The 26,869-nt window shown below is 33.5% G+C and overlaps 1 protein-coding gene across 6 annotated transcripts in view; it reads right to left on the bottom strand.

Moving 5' to 3' along the window:
* The window catches only part of LRFN5 (leucine rich repeat and fibronectin type III domain containing 5), a 284,289-nt gene that overhangs the window by 124,842 nt on the left and 132,578 nt on the right, over positions 1-26,869 (bottom strand). For 4 of the 6 annotated variants that reach the window (XR_003120478.1, XM_025391964.1, XM_025391967.1 and 1 more), the window contains one exon: positions 13,992-14,167. The exons of the other annotated variants lie outside the window; for them this stretch is intronic. The gene's annotated coding sequence lies outside the window, so the exon portion shown is untranslated. The remainder of the gene's footprint in view (positions 1-13,991; positions 14,168-26,869) is intronic. 6 annotated transcript variants of the gene reach the window in all.

Below are 26,869 nucleotides of genomic sequence, written 5' to 3'. Positions count from 1 at the left end.
ATTAACTCAATATAGTCATCATCATTTTTAACATTAATCATCTAAATTCTTCAAATAAATACAGACATTTTCAGATTTGATTTACAAAAAACTCAACTATATGTTATCTGCAAAGAACCCACTTTAAATTTAAAACACAGATTAAAACTAAAGGAATGAAGAAATATAGACCATGCTAACACTAATCAAAAGAAAGCTGAAGCAGCTATATCAATTTCAGACAAAGCTGACTTCAGAGCAATAAAAGTTATCAGGGATAGAGAGGAATATTTAATAATGAGAAAACTGTCAATTCTTCAGGAAGACAACAATCCTTAACATGAATTCACCTACATGCATTAAAAGATGTGAGGCAAAAACTCACAGAAATGCAAAGGAAATTATATAAGGATAGAAAAAAATTATGTTCTAAGATGACTGTGGAAATAAATGTAATTAAATTAATGACAGAAAGATAGCTTGAAAATATCAAAGCATGTGGATAATAAGATATACACTTGTAAATAATCCACAGCGAAGGCTCAAGAGAATTTAAAAATTTTTTAACTAAACAAAACTTAAAATATAACTTAACAAAAGCAGTGAAAGTACTGCCTACGGAGATATTTATAGCATAGAATGCATATATTAGAAAAATAGATATAAATTCAATAATCTTTCTACTTTAGGAGCCTAGAGAAAATTGAGCAACATAAACCTAAGGAAAGCAGGAGAAAATTAACAATAATAATTAACAGAAACATAATAATAAACAGAAATAATAAAAAATAATAGGAAACAGAAAACAATTAAATGGAAAACAGAAAAATCTAGTTATTTGAAAAGACCAGTAACATTTATAAACTTCTAGCCAAAGTAACCAAGAAAAGGAGATAAGACACAAATTACTACATCAGAAATGAAAGAGGAGTTGACATTACTGGTTGAATGTACATTTGAATGACAATAAAGTAATATTATGAATAACTCTATGTCGATAATCGGGAGTTTGATAAACTGGAAAAAATGGACCAATTCCTTGAAAGACAACTACTGAAACTCACACCAAGAGAATCAGATAATCTGAACATCTCTTTATTTGTTAATGGACATTGAGTCAATCATAAATAACTTTCTAAAAAAAATGCACGAGATCCAGACTATTCCACTGGCAAATTCTACAAAACATGTAAGGGGAAATTATGTTGGTTCTCTAAAAATTCCTATAGAAACAGAAGTCAAGGAAACACTTCTTAACTCATTCTATGTGAACAGCATTAGCCTAATAATAAAAACAGATAAAGACATTGAGAATGAGAATGGAAAACTATAGACCAATTGCTCTTTATAAGGTAGATCCAAAAAGTTCTAATAACATATTAACAAATTGAACAAACAATGGATGAAAAATTATACACCATGATGAAATCAGATTTATGCAAAGCTAATTTAAAATTTTAAAATCCGGTTAATCCCAGTGAAACCCTGTCTCTACTAAAAATACAAGAAATTAACTGGGCGTGGTGGTAGGCGCCTGTAGTCCCAGCTACTCGGGAGGCTGAGGAAGGAGAATGGCGTGAACCCTGGAGGTGGAGCTTGCAGTGAGCCAATCGCGCCACTGCACTCCAGCCTGGGCGACAAAGCAAGACTCCGTCTGGGGGGGTGGAAAAAAAAATCAGGGCAATCCATCACAACTTGAAGAAAAAAAAAAAAGTCATATCAACTGATTTAGAACAAACATTTGACATAATCCGGTATCTTTTCATAATACAAATTCTCAGCCAACTAGAAAGAGAGGAAAACTTCAACTTGATAAACAACATTTACAAAATACCTACAGCTAATATATGCTCTATAATGTGAAACTAGATGCTCTGCCTCCAAAATCAAGAACAATACAAGAATGTTCCCTCTCAGCAGTCTTATTAAACAGTAGAATGAAAGTCTGAACTAGTACAAGAAGAAATGGGAACGGAATAAATGTTGTAAAAATCAAGAAGAAATAAAACTGTCTTTGTTCACAGGTGACATGTCTGTCTACATAGAAAATCCCAGAGAATTGATTTAAAAAACTCCTGCCATTAATAAATGAGTGCCAACTTAACAAAATATGTATAAGATCCCTATGTGGAAATCTGTGCACATGCACCACAATTCACATGTACTTTATAATAACCATAAATTCAAAAACCAAAGAAATGGTTATTACCTAGCTTAGATCATTATACAACTTCTAGCTTTAGTGAAGGCAGTATTGCAGACAGAGGCAGAAAGGGATCCTAAAAATGTTCTATTTCTTGAACGGAGTGGTAGCTCCATAGTTCTTCACATTGTAGTTATTAATTAAAGTATACAAGAGTTTTATAAACCTTTCTTCATTAAATGTTACAAAAATAATAGCACGATATTATTCACTAAAATACTAAACCATAATCATGATGATAATAATAACAACCTGTCCATGGGAGCAAATGACAGTATAGAAACCAATGAAAAAGAAATAAACTGGGAAAGAAAACCAAGAAATTTTACCTGTAAAACAATACAATAGTCCCCAAAGAACTTTAAATTTTTGAAGTTACAGCCCAGAAGAAGATAAGTCAATTACATAAATTGTCTGCATGAGCTCATGTAAATTAATCTCTTGATGGCCCCTAATCCTTCAGTTATAAATGAAGAGTTATGTTTCAAATTCTATCCAATTACGAAATATACGCATAATTGCTTATTTATTTTAAAAAATCCTATTTGCTTATAGATTCAGACTGGGAATCAAATTGCTATTTTCAATTATTGTAAATATTTCATATTTAAATATGCCAAAATAAAGTTTTCTGGAAAAGAGCTGAGAATGGACATTATTCTGAGCCTGGAAAAGATATTATTAAAAAATTATCAAACATTGAAATATTCAAAAGTATAATCCTCCCCTCTCAAATCCCCCCCCAAAAAAGGATCCCATGCTTCTTCTTAATGGTACTTTAATCCTGACTGCAATGCAAGTTGGGAAGAATTACCACCTTAAAGACAGAGTCAGAAACAGCGCTAAGGTTTGGTTAGTTTCAGCACCATTACCCATTAAAAAGTAAAACCGATTACTGCAATAGAAACTCCAAAATGTTTATTATGAAGAAGATAATAAAAAGCACAATTGTGCTTCTGCAGTTTTAGCGTGTATATATCCCAAATTGGTACTCACCATACAGTGATTTAAAGAAAACATCATACACTATGGCAAATACAAAAAGCCAGGGAAAACGTAAGAATGACCTTGATCACTGTTTTCATTTACCGTTGTAATAGAGCTCCTAGCATGTTCAATTACATGATGAAAAAATTATATAAGGAAGATTTAATAATGCTATTTTCATAGATATCATAATTACAAACATGTAATTGGAACAACAAACAAAACTACTAAACTAGTTCAACTTCAGCATAGTTAGTTAGAAGACATAATGATAAAAAGCAATGTTACTGTTCAGACAAATCAATTTAAAAATGTAACACTTTAAAAATCCATACACAAAAACACAAAAAGCATCATTTGTGAAGAAATAGAAAAGAAACTCAAGATGTATAGGATAATTTTATAAAAATTTAGTATAGGACCTAAAAAGGAACATTGATAGAGTAATTATTTAAAAATATAAAATAAAATATTTCTTCTCATCTAAAATAAAAATTACTTGTGACTCCAATAAGATTTACAACGTAAGTTTTCACCAGACTTGTCTACTCCTAAAATTAAAATAGAAGGATAAAGAATAAAAAACCAATATTAGGCAAGGAAATTTTGAGGAGAAATGAAAGGAGCTATTTATTTCACAATCCATTGAGACATATTACAAATAGGATAATTACATTACAGTATAGTATTTGTGCAGAGATGATGAATATAACAATAAAATAAATAGAAAAATCAAGATATATCCATTCATATACGAAAACTATTTATGGCAGTTCTAGAATTCCAATTCAATGTGTAAAGGATAAATTATTCAATAAACAATACGAGACAATTAGTCATCAGTATGGAAAAAATATAATGGAACTGTACAGTACTCCAAATCCAACTTAATTTCTACATTACATAAAAAATGTGAAAATAAACTTTTAAAATATTAAAGAATGCATAGGAAAATATCTTTATTTCTTCAACAGCAGAGAAAGATAGCTTAAACAAGGCACAAAAAAATACACAGCACGATACATAATTGATAATTTCATCACATTAAATGAAAGATTTTATCTTGGTAAAGGGTTTCTGAGATAATCCTTTTCTTAAAATGTTGGGTCCTTTATGAAAATTCCTCTTTGTAAGAAGGACTGTCACCCTCACTGGGCAGTCCCTTTAAATTAAAGACAAGTTATTAAATATAAAAATGTTTCACAAAAGCTGATGACCATAAAACACACTAAATTAAGGCATCCATACAATGTGTGAAATGATAACTGTGCCATTATTTTTTTTAAAAATCTCTGTGTTATTCACATAGGTAAGCACCAGAATGTCCATAAACCCACACCAAGTAAGACTCAGGAATCCACTCAGAAGACACCAAAATGGGGACACTCACGTGGTAACTAAAAGATTCTTACTTGACATTTCCTTCAATTGCTTCCTTATCTATCATTACTTTTCCTATTGGAGCAGCATAGATCCCTTGACATGAATACACTTGTGGAACTAAACAAGAAGTCATTTACATGTATTTTGTCCCCAAATATTTAGGAATCAGGATTACTGCTATAAAACTTCCCATAAAATACACTAAAAATTTAAACAATCTCTCTTTTAACTTTCAAAAGAGTAACATGTATGTTATGATAAATATAGAACAACAAATCCAAGAAGTGATTCCAATGTGGGTTGTTTGCTGGAATCACTACTTAGTGACACATTCGGGCATACCAATTTCCAGACTGCAGTGTTTGCATATAACTACCTAAAGAAAATCCATGAAGGCCACAAGCCAACTCTCATCATCAGTATAATTGTTACATTTGGAACCACTGTTTAGAAAACCTGACCTAAAATTTTGATCTCCTGCTGTTTTATTGCAGGATGCATATAAGAAATGTTGAAAAATGCTTCATAATATAACCTTGATAAAAGATAAAATGAGAACATTAACTTAAAATTACATATAATTTTACTTGTGACTATTTCCCCTTCAGTTCTTTTAAGTAGAGGGTTCTCATTAGAAAAAGGTTTACCCTATCATTCTGTCACTTTATAAATAATGAATGCGTTTTTTCAATTGTGGATGATTTCTGTGTTGAAATCATTACTGCGGTAGGTATTGAAATAATCTAAGAGATTCTCATTTGCCTGTAATGGAACTACATCTTCAAGACATAAATAAGTAAGCAAGTGTGAAAAGATTATTTGTTTTCCAGATATTAAACAGTATGTTAAGGCTTGAAGATTCAGCATAGTAATCCATATTTGCATGCCAGTTATCAAAAAGAAAGCCAGATTCTTATTACGGATTTATGATTGCCTGGCATTAAGAGGAAAAGTCACCTTATAAAAAATAGTTGCTTAAAAAATAGCAACATCCGGGTTCAGTGGCTCACACCTGTAATCCCAGCACTTTGGGAGGCCGAGACGGGCGAATCACGAGGTCAGGAGATTGAGACCACCTTGGCTAACACGGCTAAACCCCGTCTCTATTAAAAATACAAAAAAATTAGCCGGGCATGGTGGCGGGCGCCTGTATTCCGAGCTACTCGGGAGACTGAGGCAGGAGAATGGTGTGAACCCGGGAGGCGGAGCTTGCAGTGAGCCGAGATGGCGCCACTGCACTCCAGCCTGGGCGACAGAGCGAGACTTCCTCTCAGAAAAATAAATAAATAAATAAATAAAAAGTAGCATCAAATCTTTCACCTCAATTGTCAAATCTAATGTGCCTGGTCTTTTATTGTATTACGACAGGGGAAATGTGTTTTTCTGTTGAGTCAGTTATCCTTGATTATTCCTAAGAGGCCAAAGGTAAGGGTAGTTATACATGTAAGATCAGGCTACTCCCTGCAAGGTCACAATCATTATCCAGTCTTACATATGTAATCAGGAGTGATGAAAGAGGTTATTGTTTGCAACTAACCTATATATCACCTACATGTCAGCATTCCCAATAGGTGTGCTTTATGTATCCTCTCTGTCATGATCTTTTCAACCTCACTGGGATTCTTAACTATTCTAACTATTGAACACGTATGTGTGAAAACTGTATGATCAAAGTTAACTAACATCTAAGTTAACGCTTTTCAAAATCAAGTCTAGATTTTCTTATGCTATTAATGTTTTCACCTGGTAGTCCTAGGTCTATACAACTCCTGATGTTTTTTCCATACAATTTCTCATGTAGTCCCAACATTAAATTTTGTTGTGTTCTATTCATTTCATATTATAAATAATTAGTAATATTAAGTTAGCATTTATAATCAATACACAATTCTTCCAATCTGCAAATTTCTTCCCATAAGAAATCACGAATTATCCTAAAAGAAGCCTTTGTATAGACTGCCAATGTTTTTCTTGCTGTTAAAGGCTCCCATATTCTGTTTAATATTGATAAGAGACGCCTCAGTTTACAGAGAAATTCTAAATTTAACATGTGTTAAAATACTCCATAGTGTAGTCTGTAGTGGTATATGGAGATCAACTGCACATTCAGAGAATAGATTGCTCATTACAATAACTGAGTTAATAACCTTACATTGAGTCAGTACAAATTGGATTGTTTCCGTTGGTTTTCATAGCCAATGCTTTGCAATTAAGATTGTTGTCATGCATCTAATGTTGGTTGCCAAGAGTACTCTCCAAATTACATAAATCTCTACTGGTCCTAAATGTAAACTAATCATTACCTCATAAAGAAGAGCATTTATTCAGACTTCTTCCCTGGACAATTCACAGTAAGAACCACAGTGTTAGCAACCCAAAGACGAACATTAACAGCAGGCAGAGACAGCAGAGACTCCTCTGTATCAAGTACTGGCAGCTAAGACATTTGTAGCTGTTGTGTCAGTATTTATGGGCTTTCAGAGAGACTCTGCATTATCTCTCTAGTTTTTATAATTTTTGTTTAAAAGAGACAATATATCAGCATATTAACTACAACAGTTTAATGCTGAAGCCTATCTCTGAGGGCCAGAACATTTCTACTTCTAACAAGTATATTTGCATTTATCTCAGGAAGTAATCTCCTTTTCCACTGAACTCACATGACTATTTGTAGCTTTTCCTCACTATTTATCATATGGTAGTTATTTCTGTAGGCCTTACCTTGCCAACAAGTCTGTAATTATTTTTTAGATAAAAATTTCAGTCATATAAATCTGGAGAGAGAGAGAAAGAGAAAGAGACAGAGAGAGAGAGAGAGACAAAGAAAAACAGAAAAATTCTCTATGCCTGTGATAATATGCAAAAATAATTTTTAAAAAAAGGCATTTTAATGTTGAGCAAAATTGATGTAGACTCTGACCTTGCAGTGCTTACATTCTGGAGGAGAGGACAATATTAATCAGACAACTGAAGGAAAAAACATAAAATTATAATGAAATATAGGTATATGATGCTATGAGATTAAATAATAGAAAGAGCAAATTTGGTTTGGCTGACCAAGAAAAGCTTCCTTCAGAAAGTGCCTACTGAATGAGATGCAGGCAAAAAAAGTGAGTCTCTCAGGGGGAAACAGTCAGGTGCAAAGACCACGGTGGGTGGTGACATGATGTGAACAAGAACAAGAAGGTCTTTGTGCCTTAAATGCAAGAAGAAGTGCATGATGGGGGACAACTTGGGGCCATTTAGAAAAATGCTAAACCATGGATAACATTGTAAGCCATGTTAAATAACTTTGGTTTTAGTCTAAGTATAACAGTCTTTATTGAGGTTACAACATCTCAGTTTTGTGTTTTGTAAGCTCTCTCTGCATATGGAGAACAAGCAAAATAGATATATCACTGGGTATGGCAGATAATTTTGGAGGCTCTTTGGGTAGTCTACAGGAGAAATCATAGTAGTAAAGATTAGGATAATGATAGTAAAAACAGGGAAAAGTCGATGAATTTTAGAATTTTCTTTGTAGGTAAAACTGACCAGATTAGGTGATGATTTTATTTTTTTTTTATTTTTTATTTTTTTTGGTGGAGTGAAAGATTGGGAAAGATGACAAAATGATTCAGAATTTTACTAGTATATAGTGAGCCGTATACTGAGCTCAAGAACACCAGAAGAATGTATGTGGCAAGATAATCAAGAGGTTAGTTTTCCACAAGTTAAATCTAAGACATGTAGGTAATTAGATACATGGATTTGGAATTGACTAGCAAGGTCTATGCTACATAAATTTGTGAGAGCCATTATGAAGAACTTTTTATTATTTGAAGATTTTTTATTCTTTCTTCTTTGTAAAGTGAATACTGCATAACATAACAAGTCTAATTTGCTCTAACTTTTGATATCATTGAAACTAATTGAACTCAATTCATATAACCAGATAAGCATTCATAGGTAGCATATTGCTTTTGTCCTATTGATGATCTTTCTTTTGTATCTGTATGTTTTTGAGGATCATATTTTATGGGATGATTTTAGGCAGTGAAGCATAAACCTAAATATATTAAACATGAAAAAACATCTATCAGATTTGATATGGTTTGGATGTTTGTCTCCTTTCAAACTTATGTTGCAACATAATCCCCAGTGTTGGAGGTGAAGCCTAGTGGGAGGTGTTTGGATCATGAGGGTGGATTTCTCACGAATGACTTAGTGCTATCTCCTTGGTGATGAGTGAGTTCTCAGTTAGTTCATGCAAGATCTGGTTGTTTAAAAAGATGTGGCATCTCCCCCCTTGCTCTCTTGTTCCCACTATCATCATATGACCTGCTGGGTCCTGCTTTGCCTTCTGCCATGACAGTAAGCTTCCTGAGGCCCTCACCAAAATGAGATGCTGACACCATACTTCCTACAGCCTAAAGAATCATGAGTCAATTAATCCTTTTTTCTTTATAAATTTTCTAGCCCAAGACATTTCTTTATAGTGATATAAAAATGAACTAACACAGATAATTGGTATTAAGTAGTGGGGTGTTGCTATAAAGATAACTGAAAATGTGAAAGTGGCTTTGGAACTGGGTATCAGGCAGGGTTTGGGAGATTTTGGAGATCTCCGAAGACAGAAAGATGAGGGAAAGTTTAGAATTCTTAGAGACCGTTAAATGGTTTTGACCAAAATGCTGACAGAGATATGGATGGTGAAGACCACACTGACAAGGTCTCTGATGGAAATGAGGAAGTTACTGGGAAATAAAGTAAAGGTCCTCCTTGTTACACCCTAGCAAATAACTCTGCTGGATTGCATCCAGGTCCTAGGGATCTGTGAAAGTTGATAAGTAAGAGTGATGACTTAGGATATCTGGTAGAAACAATTTCTAAGCAGCAGAATGTTCAAGAAGTGACATGGCGCCTTCTAACAGCCTAAATTATATACAGGAGCAAAGAAATGATTTACAGTTGGAACTTATATTTTAAAGGGAAGCAGAGGATAAAGGTTTGGAAAATTTGCAAACTGGGCAAGTGACAGAGAAATAATATAAACAACCGATGAAGCGACCATGTGCTAGAGAGGCGTGCATGACCAGAAGGAAGCCATGCGCTAATATCCAAGACAATGGGAAAAATGCCTTGAAGGCATTTCAGAGATTTTCAAGACTGGGCCTGCTCCAAGAAACCATTCTTTTCTCCTGGGCCTCTGGGCAAGGATATCTATTACCAGAGGCCTAGGAGAATAGAATGATTTCAGGGGCCAGGCCTAGGGTCCCACTGCCCTGAGCAGCCTTGAGATATTGCTCCTCATATACTCCAGCTATGTCATAGCTCAAAGGGGACCAAGTACAGCTCAAGCCACAGCTCCAGAAGGCACAAGCCATAAGCCTTGGTGGTTTCCACATGGTGTTAAGTCTGCAAGAGTGAAGGGGGCTTGGTGGCTACCACCTAGATTTCAGAGGATATATAGGAAAGCCTGGGTGCCCAAGCAGAAGCTTGCCACAGGAGTGGAGCTCCTCACAGAGAAACTACGGGGGCAAGCTGAGGGGAAATTATGGAGTTGGAGCCCCCATACAGCGTCTCCACCAGGACACCACCTAGTGGAGATGTTGGAAAGAAACCACTGTCCTCCAGACCCCAGAGTGGTAGATTCACTGGTAGCTTAAGCCCTGTGCCCAGAAAAATCATAAGCATACAACTGCAACCTGTGAGACCAGCTATGTGAGCTGTGTCCTACAAAGCCACAGGCACAGGGCTACCCAAGTCCTTGGGAGCCCATCCTTCACAACATGATGTGGAAACTGAAGTCAAGGATTATGTTGGAGCTTTAAGATTTAATGCCTGCCCTGCTGGGTTTCAGAGTTGTATGGGGTCTATTGCCCCTTTCTTTTTGCCAATTTCTCCCCTTTTGGACTGGTAAAGCTTAGCTATTGCCAGTAGCATCATTGTATTTTGGGACTAAATAACTCATTTTGATTTTACAGGCTCATAGGTGGAAGGAGATGAGTCTCAGATGAGACTTAGGACTTTAGACTTAATGTTGGAATGATTAAAAACTCTTGGGGCTTGTTGGCAAGTGATGATTGTCTTTTGCAATCTGAGAAGAACATGTGATTTGGGGGGGCCAGGGATGGAATGACAAGGTTTGGATGATTATCCCCTCCAAATCTCTTGTTACAATGTAATCACCGATATGGGAGGTGAGGCCTAGTGAGAAGTATTAGAGCATGGGGGTAGATACCTCATGAATGGCTCCTTGGTGATGAGTAAATTCCTGGTCAGTTAGTTCATGTGAGATCTGGTTGTTAAAAAGAGTGTAGCACTTCCCACTTTCTCTCCTGCTCCCACTCTCTCCATGTCATGTGCCTACTCCCCCTTTGCCTTCTCTCTTAATGATTACCTTCCTCAGGGGCTCACCAGAAGCAGATGTTGGCACCATGCTTCCCGTACAGCCAGCAGAACCATAAGCCAGTTAAATCTCTTTTCTTTCTAAATTACCCAGCCTTGGGTATTTCCTTATAATGATGCAAAAATGAACTAACACATGGTTGAAGAAACAGACAAATGAAAAATGTACTCATAGAAATGGTATACATAGCAAATAAATTAATGTTTAGTAAAGAGTACTACAAATTGTCAAATAATATGTTGCCCATTATTATGATAGCTGGTTAAGCCACTTTCAAATAATGTCATAAAAGGTGATAATGTATACACTTTAAATATAAGGGAGTTCATTTCAGAAAAATAAAGCACCCCTTAAATATTGTATATTTAATGCCACTAAGGATACCTTAATAGTTAAAAGGAATATTAGCTTTGTAAAATGATTATTATCATTATGGGTATAGTAAATTATCTTTACATATATACACACATATATACATATATACATACACACACATGCACATAAATACACACACATACATACTTATGTGTTTTCAAAAGCATGTGCCTACAGGCACATTTGCTGTTAAGACATCATTCATTGTTTAATTTCATCAATACTGTTGTCAAGTGAGAACGAATAGAGAAACAGACAAAAGTACTCTTCTACTATCCAAGGCCAATTGGAAATGCCAGAGTGAGAAAAATAATCATAATAGCAACAATTACCACCTCAGCTGTCCTCCTTAATCACAAGTGGATATTCCATTGCATCATTATTCTACTACTACTACTCCATTCACTGTTTCACTCTAAGAAAGTTCCTGGTATTCCATTTATTTTTAAAGGGATTTTAATGGATGTCCTATGAATTTTCAATGAGCTATTTGAAGTTGGACAACCCTAATTAGGAATGTGTTTTCTTTCCGTTTTATTTATTTATTTTTTTCAGAGTGATCAGTTTCATGCAAGACTTTAACCTAATGTTACTCCAAAGAAAAAATAGAGAACATGAGGTACTACTTCTACACACGAATGGACTGCTAATTTAAAAAAAAAAAAATGAATCAAGCATTAACTTGGAAGAGTCTTTTTCAATATATAAATTATTTCTGGTTAGCCTTTTATTTCCACGTTAATTAAGAAAATCCTTTGGCCTTGATTTTAGCAATTAGTAAATGAAAATGTGTTTGAATTTACTTCGTTTTGGGATTTACACTAGAGAATCTGTCAGTAAATACAGTTCCTTTGCTAACGGCTTTCGTAAAGTAAATGCTTTTATATAGAAAAAGCCTTGCCCGTGGAAAACAACACACAAAAAAATTATTAATTAACTAATTGTTTGGGCAGATAAAATCTCTGGAGTTTCTTGTGGGGTTGCCATAAAGAAACAAACAATTTTTACATTTTCACAGTCACCTCAGGCTTGGACAGTGTCCTCTGTCTCCTTAAGAAAATGCAAAGCACAGAAAATTTAGAATGCATTCCTCAAATTGTTTCATTTAATGGAAAGCTAAAGAAGCAAAGCAACAAAAGCAATTCCTAAAATATATGAATACATTATGTACAAAAGGAATACCAGGTAATAAAATATAGGAAGAAGAAACCTACACGAAAATCATGTTTGGAATGAATCTGCATACTCAGACTCATCATTTTACACTACCATCACAGTTATAATCAATTAACCTCAATATAATCTAGATATATTATTTTTGTATGTCTTAAAAGTAGTCCTTCTACACCACCTTGAGCATACTGGCAACAACAAACTGACTGCCTATTTTAAATGTTATATAATCAGATACATCAGGATTCACATATAAATTCTTAACTACAGTTTTTCTGTTCTTCTAATAACATATGCATTTATGTTGCATATTGACATGTAATATGTTGCAAAATAAAAATGGGTTCATTAAGTATCTCTTACCTGTTCACTTCAAGAAAATTTTAATTGCCAAGCATCCAATCACTGACAGTTTCAGCTATATCAAACTTTTGCTCTATATAAAAGTGCACCTACAATTAATTTTCTGTGCAGTGACATTGAGATGTAAATATGTCGCCAAGAGCAACAAGAAATGTCTACATCAAGTATTTAGGAGAAGAAAAAAAACGTAAAGTTAAACTAGAAACATGGCAAAACAATAGGCTCATAAGTATGAATGTAAAGTATGAACGTAAAGTTGCCTCAAACGTAAAGTTAAACTAGAAACATGGCAAAACAATAGGCTCATAAGTATGAACCAGGAAAACCTGAACTTTTCCTGAGACATTGTCTTTATTTTCAAATTCTATGGTCATAAATAATCTTTTAACTAATACATTTACCTGATTTACCTAGAAGTTAGAAAGCCCATACATAAATTTATGGCTGGGAATTTGTTTTGTGGTGGTATGCAGTACATTGTGTTATGTATTTTACAGATTCTTCATGTCCCCTGATTTCAATTCATTTTCCTACATATGATTTTCATTTTCTTCTGTTTTTCTAGTATGTACATTTAAAGGTTGGCATAAACTCTCCTTGAATGACCCAGATAACGTATCATTCAATAAACCAACCAATCAGGAAAACTGCTCTTTCTAGCACCAGTACATTGCCCTTCATACAGCACTGGACATCAAAGCCATGGAAACAGCACTTACTTTTTAAAATTTAGGAAACCAGAAATTGTATTCCACTTTCATAGTTTATGAGCCAAGCAAATTTGATAAAATATTTGGTCATTTTGAATCTTTTTATTCATTTGCAAACATTGTTATTTTAATATATTCCTTGTCCAGGCCTTATAGAGTTGTAAGTATAAATTATGATAATGCATGTGAAACACAAATCCTGAAAAAAAAATCAGAAAATTCCACAAGGATATAGGTTTTCAACACAAAAAGTGGAAGACATTGCATCTCCAGAAAAATATGACTCCAAAAAAAAAAAAAACCCAACATAATCAGTGATTAATACTACGAGGTTTAATTTGTATGTAAGTTAGCAAGATTTTTAGTTTTCCTCCCTTAAGTGTTTTAAACCCACTGACAATGATTGAACTGAATGCAATTAACTTACTTCTGGAGCCTGAAGAGTTCCTCACGGCTGTGAAGGAGTCAGCACTCTGCCTGGCTGCTGCAGAAGACGGACAGAGTGAAAGCATCTCCAAAGCTGATTTCAGAGGATGGTGTCAAAAGATGAGTGCTCGGCTGCTACATATCTTCTCAACACCTGGCTGAATGGTTACAGGGATTCTTCAAAGGAGGCAAGCACAAAAAAAGAGTGTATCAAAAAATGCTTATAAAGTATCCTTGAAAAACATAGTGGCTGTTAACTGGGTGATCAATCTCAAACTACAGCAGGACTATCATGCAATATGATTTAAATATATTTGCATAATAAAGCTTTCCAATGGAATGTGCAACATACTGTGATTTCAGTAAATATATTAGCATTCTCCTTTCCTTTCTGAAATAAGTTTTCTTATCAAAACTGGGGATAATTTAAATAATCTTAAGCTGCATAGTTCAATTTCATCATATTTAAATTAATTCAACTAGCAGTCTAATGTTAAAACACTGCATAAGTTAACATATATTTAAGCATCACCTACTGTTTACGAGGCATATGACACTTAGGATATGGCAGTGAATGAACCTGAAAAACCCCTACCCTGATTAAGCTAATAGTCTTATGTTGTTTTTCCCGTATTTTTTCAATAGAGAAAATCTGTCTATTGCAACCTATATGTCTATGAAAGAAATACATAGGCATGCCATTTACATTTTAACTTTATGTCAGCAGATTACTGATTTCTACCTCTTTTTGAGGTTTTCATGTCACTCTAAAGAATAGTTAACTTGGCTCTATGAGACATGATGTTTAACTTTCTTTCTTTTAAGATCTATGTAATAGTACCAATTGATATTCAACCACTGATATTTTTAATGCAGAAATAGGCTGAGTTTTTAAAATGTTCTTGAAATTAATAAAAGCATTGTAATTTTACTTTAACTATGACTTATTTTGTCTGAGGAAGAGAAAGGCAGAAATAATGAAATTCCTAAGCATAATAATATAAAGCAGATCTAAGATGAAACAGCAACTTGAGTTTAGCTAATTATTTCTGCTGCCTTCACTTGTAAAGATATATGAATGATCTTATAGAGTCAAAATTTAAAGAAGTGATGATATTGTCTTAAGATAATAATTAGAAATTTATTTAAAAAGGAAAATTAAGCTATTGCTTAATTTAATACTGAAATGGTCAGAAATACTAAAATCAATGCACAGATTAATTGTACAATTAAATAAAAGTAAATTATAGCTTATATATTTCAATTATTTATCTGAATCTGTCAATCAATGCTGTATCTTTTTGAAATTTATGTTTACCACAGCATTTTAGAATAACTGGGACATACCACATACACACATATGAATATAAATCAATCATTTGACAACCATGTTGGTACAGCAATTGTTTGCCTTTTCATTTATTTCTTTCCATGAATATATTTTAAGCTAATTTTCACATTCATATATGCATGATAAAAATATCAGAAATCCAGTAGTACATCTCCCTCCAAAGTAAGATATCCTCCTCGCAGAAAACCAATTTCACATTTTAGAACATTCTTTCAGAAATAGTTTGTGTGTGTATGTATGTGTGTGCATGTGTAAATTTTTGTACATATATCAGAATACTTTGCTCTGTTGTGCCCGTTTTTGTTTTGTTTTGTTTTTCTTTTTTTTTTTTTTTTTTCTGAGACGGAGTCTCGCTCTGTAGCCCAGGCTGGAGTGTAGTGGCGCGATCTTGGCTCACTGCAAGCTCCGCCTCCCAGGTTCATGCCATTCTCCTGCCTCAGCCTCCCGAGTAGCTGGGACTACAGGTACCCGCCAGCATGCCCGGCTCATTTTTTTGTATTTTTAGTAGAGACGGGGTTTCACCGTGTTAGTCAGGATGGTCTCAATCTCCTGACCTAGTGATCCGCCCGTCTCGACCTCCCAAAGTGCTGAGATTACCCGCGTGAGCCACCGCGCCCGGCCTGTGCCCTGTGTCTTTAACATCTTGAAGAACATTCCATTTCTGTCTTCTAGCATGAATCCATTCATTCTAGCAGTGCACATCTACCATAAGCATAATCTGTTCTTAAAGTGTCTTAACTGAAAAAGTACACCTTTCTGGGATTTTGTTGTTACAAAAATAACATTTATATGAATATATGTGCAGAATACATATGTATTCTGCACATATATTCATATGTATGTATTCTGCACACATGTTAGTAAATACAGGCACAATATATTGCTACATAAATTGTTTTGGTTAAAACACCTCATTGTCCCTGTAGCTCTGATCATGTTTCTTTCTTTGTAGTAAATGTGCAGTATAAAAAAAAAATCTGAATTCTGTAATTACATTTTATATTATTTCATTATGGTAGCAAAATATAAAGGCCTCATAATATCATCCTAACTCCGCCTAAAACATACTATTGACCAACAGTACATCTCTGTCTTCATTTTAGCATAAAAAGCACAGTAACAGCTGAAATTCCTACCTAAATTCTAATTTCCTAGAGAAAATTTAACTAATGAGAACAGCATTTCCTTTTTTTGTAATAATACCTTTATTAAGACTTACTATGTTCCAGCTACCATGAAACATGTGTTAAAAAATTCTCTTAAGAATCGATTGAGGTCAATACATATTTCTATTTTAGTGCTACAAAAATGCAAGGACAGAGAAAGATCAAGTAACCTTGGGCAAGGTCATACAGATAAATAGCAAAGTGAGGACTCTCACTTAGGGCTATCTCACTCTATGAAATGTCTTATATCTCATAATGTAAGTGAAATTTTCAGAAAATCAATAAGGGTTCTATATTAAAGTAAGGTGTTATTTTTTTAGCCCATATATTTTGGTCAATGCAATGACTAAAGTGAGAAAGTTCAGATTTGAGATTCTAATACTACATTTTCTAGTGTTATCATACAAAGATTTTTTTTCTTAATATTATGTTGAAATGGAACATCCTATAAAAAAATAAGGTCAATTTCTTAATTCCAAGTTGTTACTATCTTTGCATAATCTTAGAAAATTCAGCAACTGTTATTGTTTATGTACATGTATTTCCAAGAAACATAGTTCTCCCTCTAACAATTATTGTGGATGATGTATTAGTCTGTTCTCATGCTGCTAATAAAGACATGACTGACACTGGGTAATTTATAAAGGAAAAGCATTTAATGGACTCACAGTTCCACATGGCTGAGGAGGCCTCACAATCATGTCAGAGGATGAAGGAAGAGCAAAGGGACGTCTTACATGGCGGCAGGCAAGAGGGCATGTGTAGGGGAACTCCCCTTTATAAAATCATTAGATCTTATGAGACTCATTTGCTAACACCAGAACAGCCTGGGAACGACCTGCCCCCATGATTCAATTCCTTCCCTCCATGGGATAATAGCAAATCCCATGGAACGACACATGGGCATTACTGAAGCTACAATTCAAAATGAGATTTGGGTGAGGACAAAGCCAAACCACATAAGGTGCCAACACTAAACTCAGAAAGAACTTAGAAAACATGGGCAAAGTTCCAGAAGTTATTAGAAAATATGTGTTTAAAAGTGAGAATCATTACCTCCTCCAGCACCCAATATCAACTGCCTGAACATACACATTGGTAAGAGCCTTAAAATCACCAAAGATAGGACTCTAAAGTCTTCTAGACCAAGGCTGAAATCACAACTATGACCACATTACCCATTTTTCTCTTTCAAAATGAAAACAGTTACAAAAAGTTGTAATTATTTGAAGATACAATGTATGTGAAAGTACTAATCATAATACGTCATACATTATAGGCATTGCAACAATTTTGTTACCCATAGAAAATCTTCCTAAACCTGCCCTAAGTTTTGACCCATTGAAAACTCTTGAAATATCTGAAGACATCAGAATATCATCTCACATATTCCCTTCATTTTAAATATTCATAACGTTTGAAAAATTATGAATCCATCAAATGGTATCATTTCCAATCACTTCTTCCTAGAATTCCTAATAGTACAAAATAAACAAGGAATGAGTTGTTCTACATTTGTCTTTAGTTACATTAACTTTGTGTTAAAAAAGGTTAAAAAATAAACAGCCAAATGTTTTGGCCTACATGATGCAAAAACCAGCTGTTTTAAAATATATAAATAATTGAATCATATGATGTCATTGCAGTTCATTCAATTACTTATTTACAATTATGTAATAATATATTGACACAAAATAGCCATTATTTTTATGGGACTACTCCAAAACTGAGGTTATAAGATAGGGATTGCTATTTTATTAAAACGAATGACTTGAAAAATAATTTGGGACACAAGCAAAAAATTGAAAATTACTTCATATTAATAAGTTTGTTAAAGCATAATTATTCAGAAATTCATATAAACACTATTATTAAAACATGCTTGCCTCACCATTAATATTGCTAAACCTACTTTAAAAATTAAATTAGAGGCAATGATTGAATATGAAAATGCATTTGTTATTGGAAAAAATGTAACACCATATCCTTGGCTATAGAAAAACTTTTACAAATTATTGCACACATCCAAGATCATATGACAAATAAATTAATACACTACTAGAGCATTTATTGCTTAATGTAAATGTCACATTATAAATGAAAACAACTAATCATTCCTTTCCTCTAATAGCAAGAGTTCAGCAGTTAAGTAAAACATAAATCTTGCTGACCTAAAAATTTTATTACTGCACTTGTAATATCTTGTTAACAACTAACAGAAAACAATATTAAGGGATACTGTATTTCAGCATTTCAGTAAGCTACAACTTAGGTGAAGGTGGTTTTTTTTGTTTTGTTTTGTTTTTTTCAGGGTGTGAAGACAGAAGGTGGGTAGAGGTTGTGCTTGCTTTTCATTGTTTTTAAAGAAATGATTCATTCACTATGCTTCATGGTAATAGTTTAAAATATGAGATTCTCACCACATACAAAAACAGAGATGCTAAATTAATAACTGATTCAGTGAAAACCAAAACGTATTATTACAATTTTAATTTAATTACAAAATTTCTGTTTATTAGACAGTGGTTGTAAAATTTCCATGAAAAATAAACAAAAGAAATGTAAAACCAGGCCCAGATGAAGACCCCAGAGCTATCAAAATACTTTTACTTGCACCACAATATTTTGTCAAATGATAGAATCAAAACAATCCAAAGTAATAACAAAAATACTTCAAATAATGATTTCACAATTTAGTATTACACTGCGAAAAATTTTCCTTGACATTTATCAGAAACTCAAAGGGCTATAAATTTTCTTTTTCCCTGAAGACAACTTTGGCACATCTTCATCCCTTGGTGAAATGAGAGAGTGGTCCTTTGATTTCATTTGCTAGCTCATGGTCTGCTCTGACAATGTACTCTGTTCTTTGGACCATATGGAAAAACAAAACACCACATTCTTGTTGTTCTTAATGGTTTGGTAAAAGTCAGCAGACAGATAGTATGGTCAAACTAATATGTATATCAGTTTAGCTCTTTGGTAATGATCTTTTCCAGTTAAAACAGAATATCAATTTGTGTCTATCAATAGAATAATTATCATTTTTTTATCCACATACGATATTTCCTTCTTTATTCCCTTACTCTCTTCTTTTCTTTTTCCTGTGTCCCCCATTTCTTCCCTCCCTCCCTCTCTCCTTTCTTTCCTTCCTCTCTTTCTCCTGTCTCCCTCTCTCTCTCTATTTCCCTTCAGTAACTCTTAACTCATACTTAAACCTTTTGTCCATTAGTATTTAAGTGGTTATACTATGTACACCACAGTGTCACCACAGTGAATGTTATTTGATATATTACATACATGCACACACCTGTGTATACACATGTACCCACATACCACAACCTGAAAAAAAAGTTTTATGTAAATTGATATTTTATCTATTTCAACTTTGACCTGTTTTTTGACCTCTTTCCACTCCTTCCATGAGGGGCCAAATATAGGTTCATATCAGGATGAGGTGGCAAGTCTTTATTAGTCCAAATGGACATTGGGGCTTACTGTTAACATCATTTTAGCTGATTATTGGATAATAGCAAATCTCTGTGTTAGTGTATTCCTGGATGTTTTATCTCCATCTGATCCCTAACCATTTTGTTCTATAATATAATCCCCTTATTTAGGTCCTTTGTATCTACCAGTTTTCACCTTCCCTCTTTCTCTCCCCTCCTCTGTGTCCCTTCCCTCCCTGTTTCCTCTTTCTTCTCTCTATCCTTCCCTGATTCCCTTCTTTTCTTCTTCCCTCCCTCCCTCTCTCATCCTTCGTTTATTCCTTCCTTCCTCCAAGACCTCCTCCTCTGCATGTTAAATCAGAAATTATTTCATAAAGAAACCATAATACTGAACATTTTATAAACATACAAAATTTTTAAAAACCCAATTCAGCAGAATTTCAAAACATTTATATTACATTATGTCCTCTCTTTAGCGTTCTGATTCATGTGTAAATTTGTAGAAGCCAGATCAATTTTTCCATGTGCAAATGAGAAAGTGCATGCTCCATTTGTTTATTAATATTCATAATACAAGTAATACATGAGTACGTTATTCTTTTAAAATTAGACATAACAGAAGCAAGGCACAGTGACACATGCCTGTAATCACAGCTGCTTTGGAAAGCTGAGGTGGGAAGACAGCTTGAACCCAGTAGAACAAGACCAGACTATGCAAAATAGTAAGACCCTGTATCTAAAAATTAAGAAATAAATGTTTATTTATTTATTTAGGGATGAGGGAGAGAATTATTTGTGGCTACACACATGTAGCAGAATGTATCATGCTAATTGAACTTTTCCATATTTTGACTGTGTTCGTGTATACCTACATATGTGATAAAATTTAGAAAACTAAATGGAAGCAAATACAAGTATACGTAAAATTGATAAAAATCTGATAAGGTCAGTGGGTTGTATGAATGACAGTTTCTTGATTGTGATATTGTACTACAGTTATGCAAGATGTAACCATTGGAAGAAACCAGGTATAAGATATGTGGGAATCCCTCTGTGTTACTGCCATGACTGCATGAAAATCTACATAACAGTGCATCATCTGCCTTAGGGCAAGCCTTAAGTGTGAACAGTTTCAGGACTGCAATCTTAGCACTAGATGTTCCTTATTAGAAAAGGAACATCTAGTAAAACATGTTTAATTGTCACAGTGAATTATTTGTCCTTATTAAACCACATTTGAAATACAGTGTGTCTCACAGAAAACTAGAAAAAATATAAATCCATCAGTCAATGGAAAGTACTGAATTACTGTTTGCTTTGGGTACCAGACCACATAAATGGCATTATGGTAAAGCACAGAGATTACATTTTTTACCAGGTATGTAAGATGGTAAAATAACCAGCTACTAAGTGCACTCCTGAACTGGTGTTAATCAGAGTCGCTACCTGTGCTTGTCTAATTGTGTTTCCCTTTATTAGGTAAAAATAAAAATAAAATGCTGATTTCTGGTGCTCTGTATCTATATGTGTATGTGTGTGTGTGTAGGTGTGTGTGTAGAGAGAGACAAAGAGACAAAATATACTTTATAATGGTCACTGTAAAAATACTGGAACATATATATTAAAGTCAGTGGGTTGAATATGAGACCATAAGTCCTGGGAAACTATTGAGCAATTGAAAATTAGATTCATAGTTGGTTAAAAGAGATTTTGGAATAAACTCAGAAAAACTAAGGACCACACGGAGTACGGGAGTTTCAAAGAACTGCAAATATTCTGAAAAGTAATATGGGCGTGAGAAATATCTATAAGCGCGAGAAGTACCTTTTTTGGCAGGAGGACTTAAAAACACATTACAAGGACAGGGAAGAACTAACAGTTTAGATGTGAGAGGTATTACACTTTAAAATGAACCACCCTAATGGTCCATCATGTGATGTACCACATGTCTTAGATTTCTTATTGGCCTGTAAGCTATTTGAGGTCCAGGAATATAATATGAATAATTGTATGCCCTGCAGCATCTAGCACCTTTGCCTACATACAACAAATTACATTTTTAACTGCAAATGAAGAAAAATCACATAGTAAAAAGCATTCAAAGAAGTCACCTCTTGAGGAGAAAGTTTCCAAAAGAAAAGATAACTCAAAAAGAAGAGAATGTATTAAAATTGAAAATTAAATGATGCAATTAGAAATTATTTTGATGGAGAGGTCATTGGAAAGAAAGTTAAACTATGAAGGCTGTACAGGACAAATTTTCCATAAGGTCAGATTATAAACCATCATGTATAAAAGACAGAAGGAAGAATGAAAAACTAAAGATGAATACAAAATAATGTTTGCAAAGCATTTTCAGATACGTTATTTTATTAGACCATAACCCTGCTGTCCTTGGTATTTTCTTGTTCAGCATTTTAACACTGACTTAAGGGACATAAGAAGTGATACTTGTTAAATCTGACTAGGGCCTGTCAGCGGGTGGGGGGCTGAGGGAGGGATAGCATTAGGAGAAATACGTAATGTAGATGACGGGTTGATGGGTGCAGCAAACCAACTTAGTACATGTATACCTATGTATCAAACCTGCACGTTGTGCACATATACTTTAGAACTTAAAGTATAATAATAATAAAAATAATAATAATAATAAGTGACAGTTTCCCCTGTGTGCTCTCCCTTGCCACCTTGTGAAGAAGGTGCCTGCTTCCCCTTTGCCTTACTCCAGGATTTTAAGTTTTCTGAGGCTTCCCCAGCAATGCAAAACTGTGTCAAATAAACCTCCTTTGTCTATAAATTACCCAGTCTTAGGTAGCATCTTTACAGCAGTTTGAAAATGGAATAATACATCTGCATTAGCATAATAATTTTGCATAAGGGGTTAACTGAGATCACAATAAAACGAAAGCAAATTTTAATATTTCATATATGTACTTTATCATTTTCAAAGCTTCTTTACATACATTATTTTATGTGACCTTTGAAATAATATTACAAAGCAGGTATCACAGTTATCATTTGCTCTCATTTTCAAGGCTGAAAGATGATTTCTCTTGCACAGATCTATGCCAATATTTGCTGGCAGGTAAAAAACTATAGAATCTCTTTCCATTCTACTTTATATATATATATATATAATATGTAATTATATATATAATATGTTTATATACATATAATATATAAATATTTTATATATATGAAAAGTTACTCAGTCTTAACAAATTTCATCTAAGACATGATGTGAAGAAAGAAGAAAACTGATAACATTATACAGGATGTAAACACTAAGAAATAAAATGGAAATATAATTTATAGGGACACAAACGATTTTTCTAGTTTATTTTGGAGCTAAGGGCAATATACGTTTAAACTTATCTCATCATATCAAAATGAATAAGTTAAACAGAAAATATGTTTTAATATAGAAAAGAAAGTTAGAGAGACAGCTTCAAAATGTGCATGTATCCCTATTGATGTTAGCTAAAAGTTACCATTTTTGATATTTCATTTAAATATGTGCTAGTTTTCGAACATCAGTAATCCAATTCTTAATTCTGGCATTGATTTAGTGATAATGAACTTGCAACATTAGGATGAATTTTTTTTCATCTAATTAGTGAACTTATTTTAACTTTTATTTTAGGTTTGGAGGTACATATGAAGGATTGTTACATAGGTAAACACATGTCATGGGAGTTTGTGATACATATTATTTCATCACCCAGGTATTAAGCCCAATATCCAATAGTGATCTTTTCTTCTTCTTTCCCTCCTCCCACTCAAGTAGACCCCAGTGTCTATTGTTTCCTTCTTTGTGTTCATAAGGTCATATCGTTTTGCTCTCACTTATAAGTGAGAACACACAGTATTTTGTTTTCTGTTCCTGTGTTAGTTTGCTAAGGATAATAGCCTCCAGTTCTTCCATGTTCCCACAAAAGACATCATCTCTATATACACCATGGAATATTATAGCTGTATAATATTTCGTAGCATATATGTACCACGTTTTTATGGAATCTGTCATTAAATCAATGAATGTTTGTTAATTCAATGTCTATTACATCCTTTGGTTCTATTTGCACTCAGTTCTTGCTTTATTATAAGTCAACATTTCACTGTCTCTCACGTGCATTCATACAATAGAGTTATAAATGGATTTAGTCTTATGAGACAATACAGTTTTATAAGACAATACAACATATTCTGGATTGTTACTGTTTGCATACGTCTCTCAATGCTCATGTGTTGGAAACTTAATTGTCATTGCAACAGTAATAAGAGATGAGGGCTTTAAGAGGTGATTAGGTAATGAAGGCTCTGTCCTAGTAAATGGTTAAATGACATTATCGTGGGAGTGGGCAAGTTATCACAACAGTGAGTTCATTATAAAAAAATATGAGCTTGCCAATTATTCTCTGTCTGGTGTCCTCACTTTTACCTTCAGCCCTTCTGTGATGGAGTGATCCTTGCCAGGTGCTGGTGCCATGCTATAGAATTCCATGCCTCCAGAACTACAAGATAAATAAACTTCTGTCTATATATATATATATATATATGTGTGTGTGTGTGTGTGTGTGTGTGTGTGTGTGTATGTGTGTGTGTGTATATATAATACCCAGTCAGTTATAGCAGCAGAATATAAAGTAAGTCATCCATATTTTTATTTTGCCAACACTGTAATGATGATCCTTAATGCAATGAAATTACGTGTCACATATGAAATTCTAGTGTACCATTAAAAGCCCATAAGCATCTGATTTTCACCATTCCTCACACTCTAAGCTGCATGCATACTGAACCATATATTTTTTCCTGAGTTTTTAATATTGGGGTAAAAATACACAACAAATGTACTATCTTAATAGTTTTTAGTGCACAATTTAGTAGTATTGTGTACATTTACACTGTTGCACAACCATCATTACCACTTTTCTCCAGAACTTTTTTCATCTTGCAAAACTATTAAAAAATTACTCTCCATTATCCCCTACCTGAAGTCCCTTGCGATCACCATTTCACTGTCAGTTGCTATGTTTGGGACTACTCTAAGTTCCTTCTATAAGTGGAATCACATTATATTATTTTGTAATTGTCGTATTTTATTTAGCATAATCTCCTCAAGATTTATCCATGCTCTATCATATGTAGGTTGTTTTTTCCTTTATGAGGCTGAGTAATATTCCATTGTATGTATATACCATTACCTCAGCCATTTGTCTGCTAATGGACAGGTGAATTGCTTCCCACTTTTAGCTTTGTGACTAATATAATTTTAAACATGGATATACAAATACATTTATTGATGTCTCGCTTTCTATTCTTTCCACCTCTATACCCAAAGTGGAATTATTGAATCAAAATAATTCTATTTTAATATTTTGAGGGACTATCTTATTCTTTTCCCAGGAAAATGAACCACTTACACCTTACATTCCCACCAACATATCAAGAGCGTACAAAGGTTTAAATTTCTTCATATCTTCTCCAAGTCTTATTATTTTCTGTGTTTATATTCTTTTGAGAGTTGTCATTCTAATGATTATGAAGTAGTATTACATGGCAGTTTTGATTTGCATTTTCCTAAAACTGCTGATGCTAGGCATTTTATTATATGTTTGTTGGCCATTTGTATATCTTTTCTGGAGAATGCCTGTTGAAGGCCTTCATCTATTTTTGAATTGGCTTATTTCTTGTTGAGTTTTAGGAGTTCTCTATAAATTCAGGATATTAATAACTTATCATATATATAATTTCCAAATACTTTTTCCCATTCTGTGGGTTGCCTTTTTATTCTATTGACAATATCTTTTATGCACTTTACAAAATGTTCATGATTCCAATTTGTCTATTTTTCTCTTTGTTGGCTATGCCTCTGCAGTCATATCCAATAAACCATTACTAAATCTGATATTTTAAAGTGTTTGCCTTGTGTGTTGTTTTAAGTTCATAGTTGTCAGTGTTATATTTAGGTCTTTTATCCAGTTTAATTTTTTTATATAGTGTTATGTAAAGGTCCAATTTAATTATTTTGCATGTTTTTCCAGCACCACTTGTTAAAAAGACTGTCCTTTCCCCACCTGAATGGTGTTGACAACCTTGTCAAAAATAATTGGTACATACATGCAAGGGTTTGTTTCTAAATGCTGTATTCCATTTCATAGGTATATATGTTTGTCTTTATGCCAGTACCAAAATCCTTTGATTACTGTAGCTTTGTAGTAAGTTTTACAATCAGGAAGTATTAGCCCCACAGCTTTAAATATATATATTTAAATATATTTATTTAAATATATATTTATATTATATATATTTAAATATATTTATTTAAAATATATATTTATAATTTAAAATATATATTTATATTTTATATATATATGTATATATATATTTTATTCCGGATTCCTTGAAATTCTGTGTTCTAGAATTTTAAAAAATTTATTCAGCAAAAGTAATCAGAATATAGTGACTGGAAATTTGTGGATCCCTTTGGGTAGTACTGATGCTTTAACAATATTAACTCTTCCCATTTTGAACACAGGGATTCTTTCTAATCTATGTCTTCTTTCATTTATTTCAGAAATGTTTTGTAGTTTTCACTCTGTAAGGCTTTTGCCTCCTTTGTTAAGTTTATTCATAACTCTTTTATTCTTTCTGATGGTATTGTAAATGGAATAATTTTCTTAATTTTCTTTTCAGCCTGTTCATTATTAGTGTATAGACTGCAAATGCGCTTTGTGTGTTAACATTTTATTCGCTTATTTTGCTGAATGTGTTAATTAGTTCTATCAGGCTTTTAGGTGTGCATTTTCTTTAGGATTTTCTACTTAAAAGATCATATCAGCTGAGATCTGAGATAATTTTATTTCTTTCTTTTCAATTCTAATACCTTTTCCTTCTTTCCTTTCTTCTTTCT

Source organism: Theropithecus gelada, chromosome 7b (genome assembly GCF_003255815.1).
Source record: "Theropithecus gelada isolate Dixy chromosome 7b, Tgel_1.0, whole genome shotgun sequence".
Lineage (NCBI taxonomy): Eukaryota > Metazoa > Chordata > Mammalia > Primates > Cercopithecidae > Theropithecus > Theropithecus gelada.
This window is presented reverse-complemented; position numbering and strand designations above follow the sequence as displayed.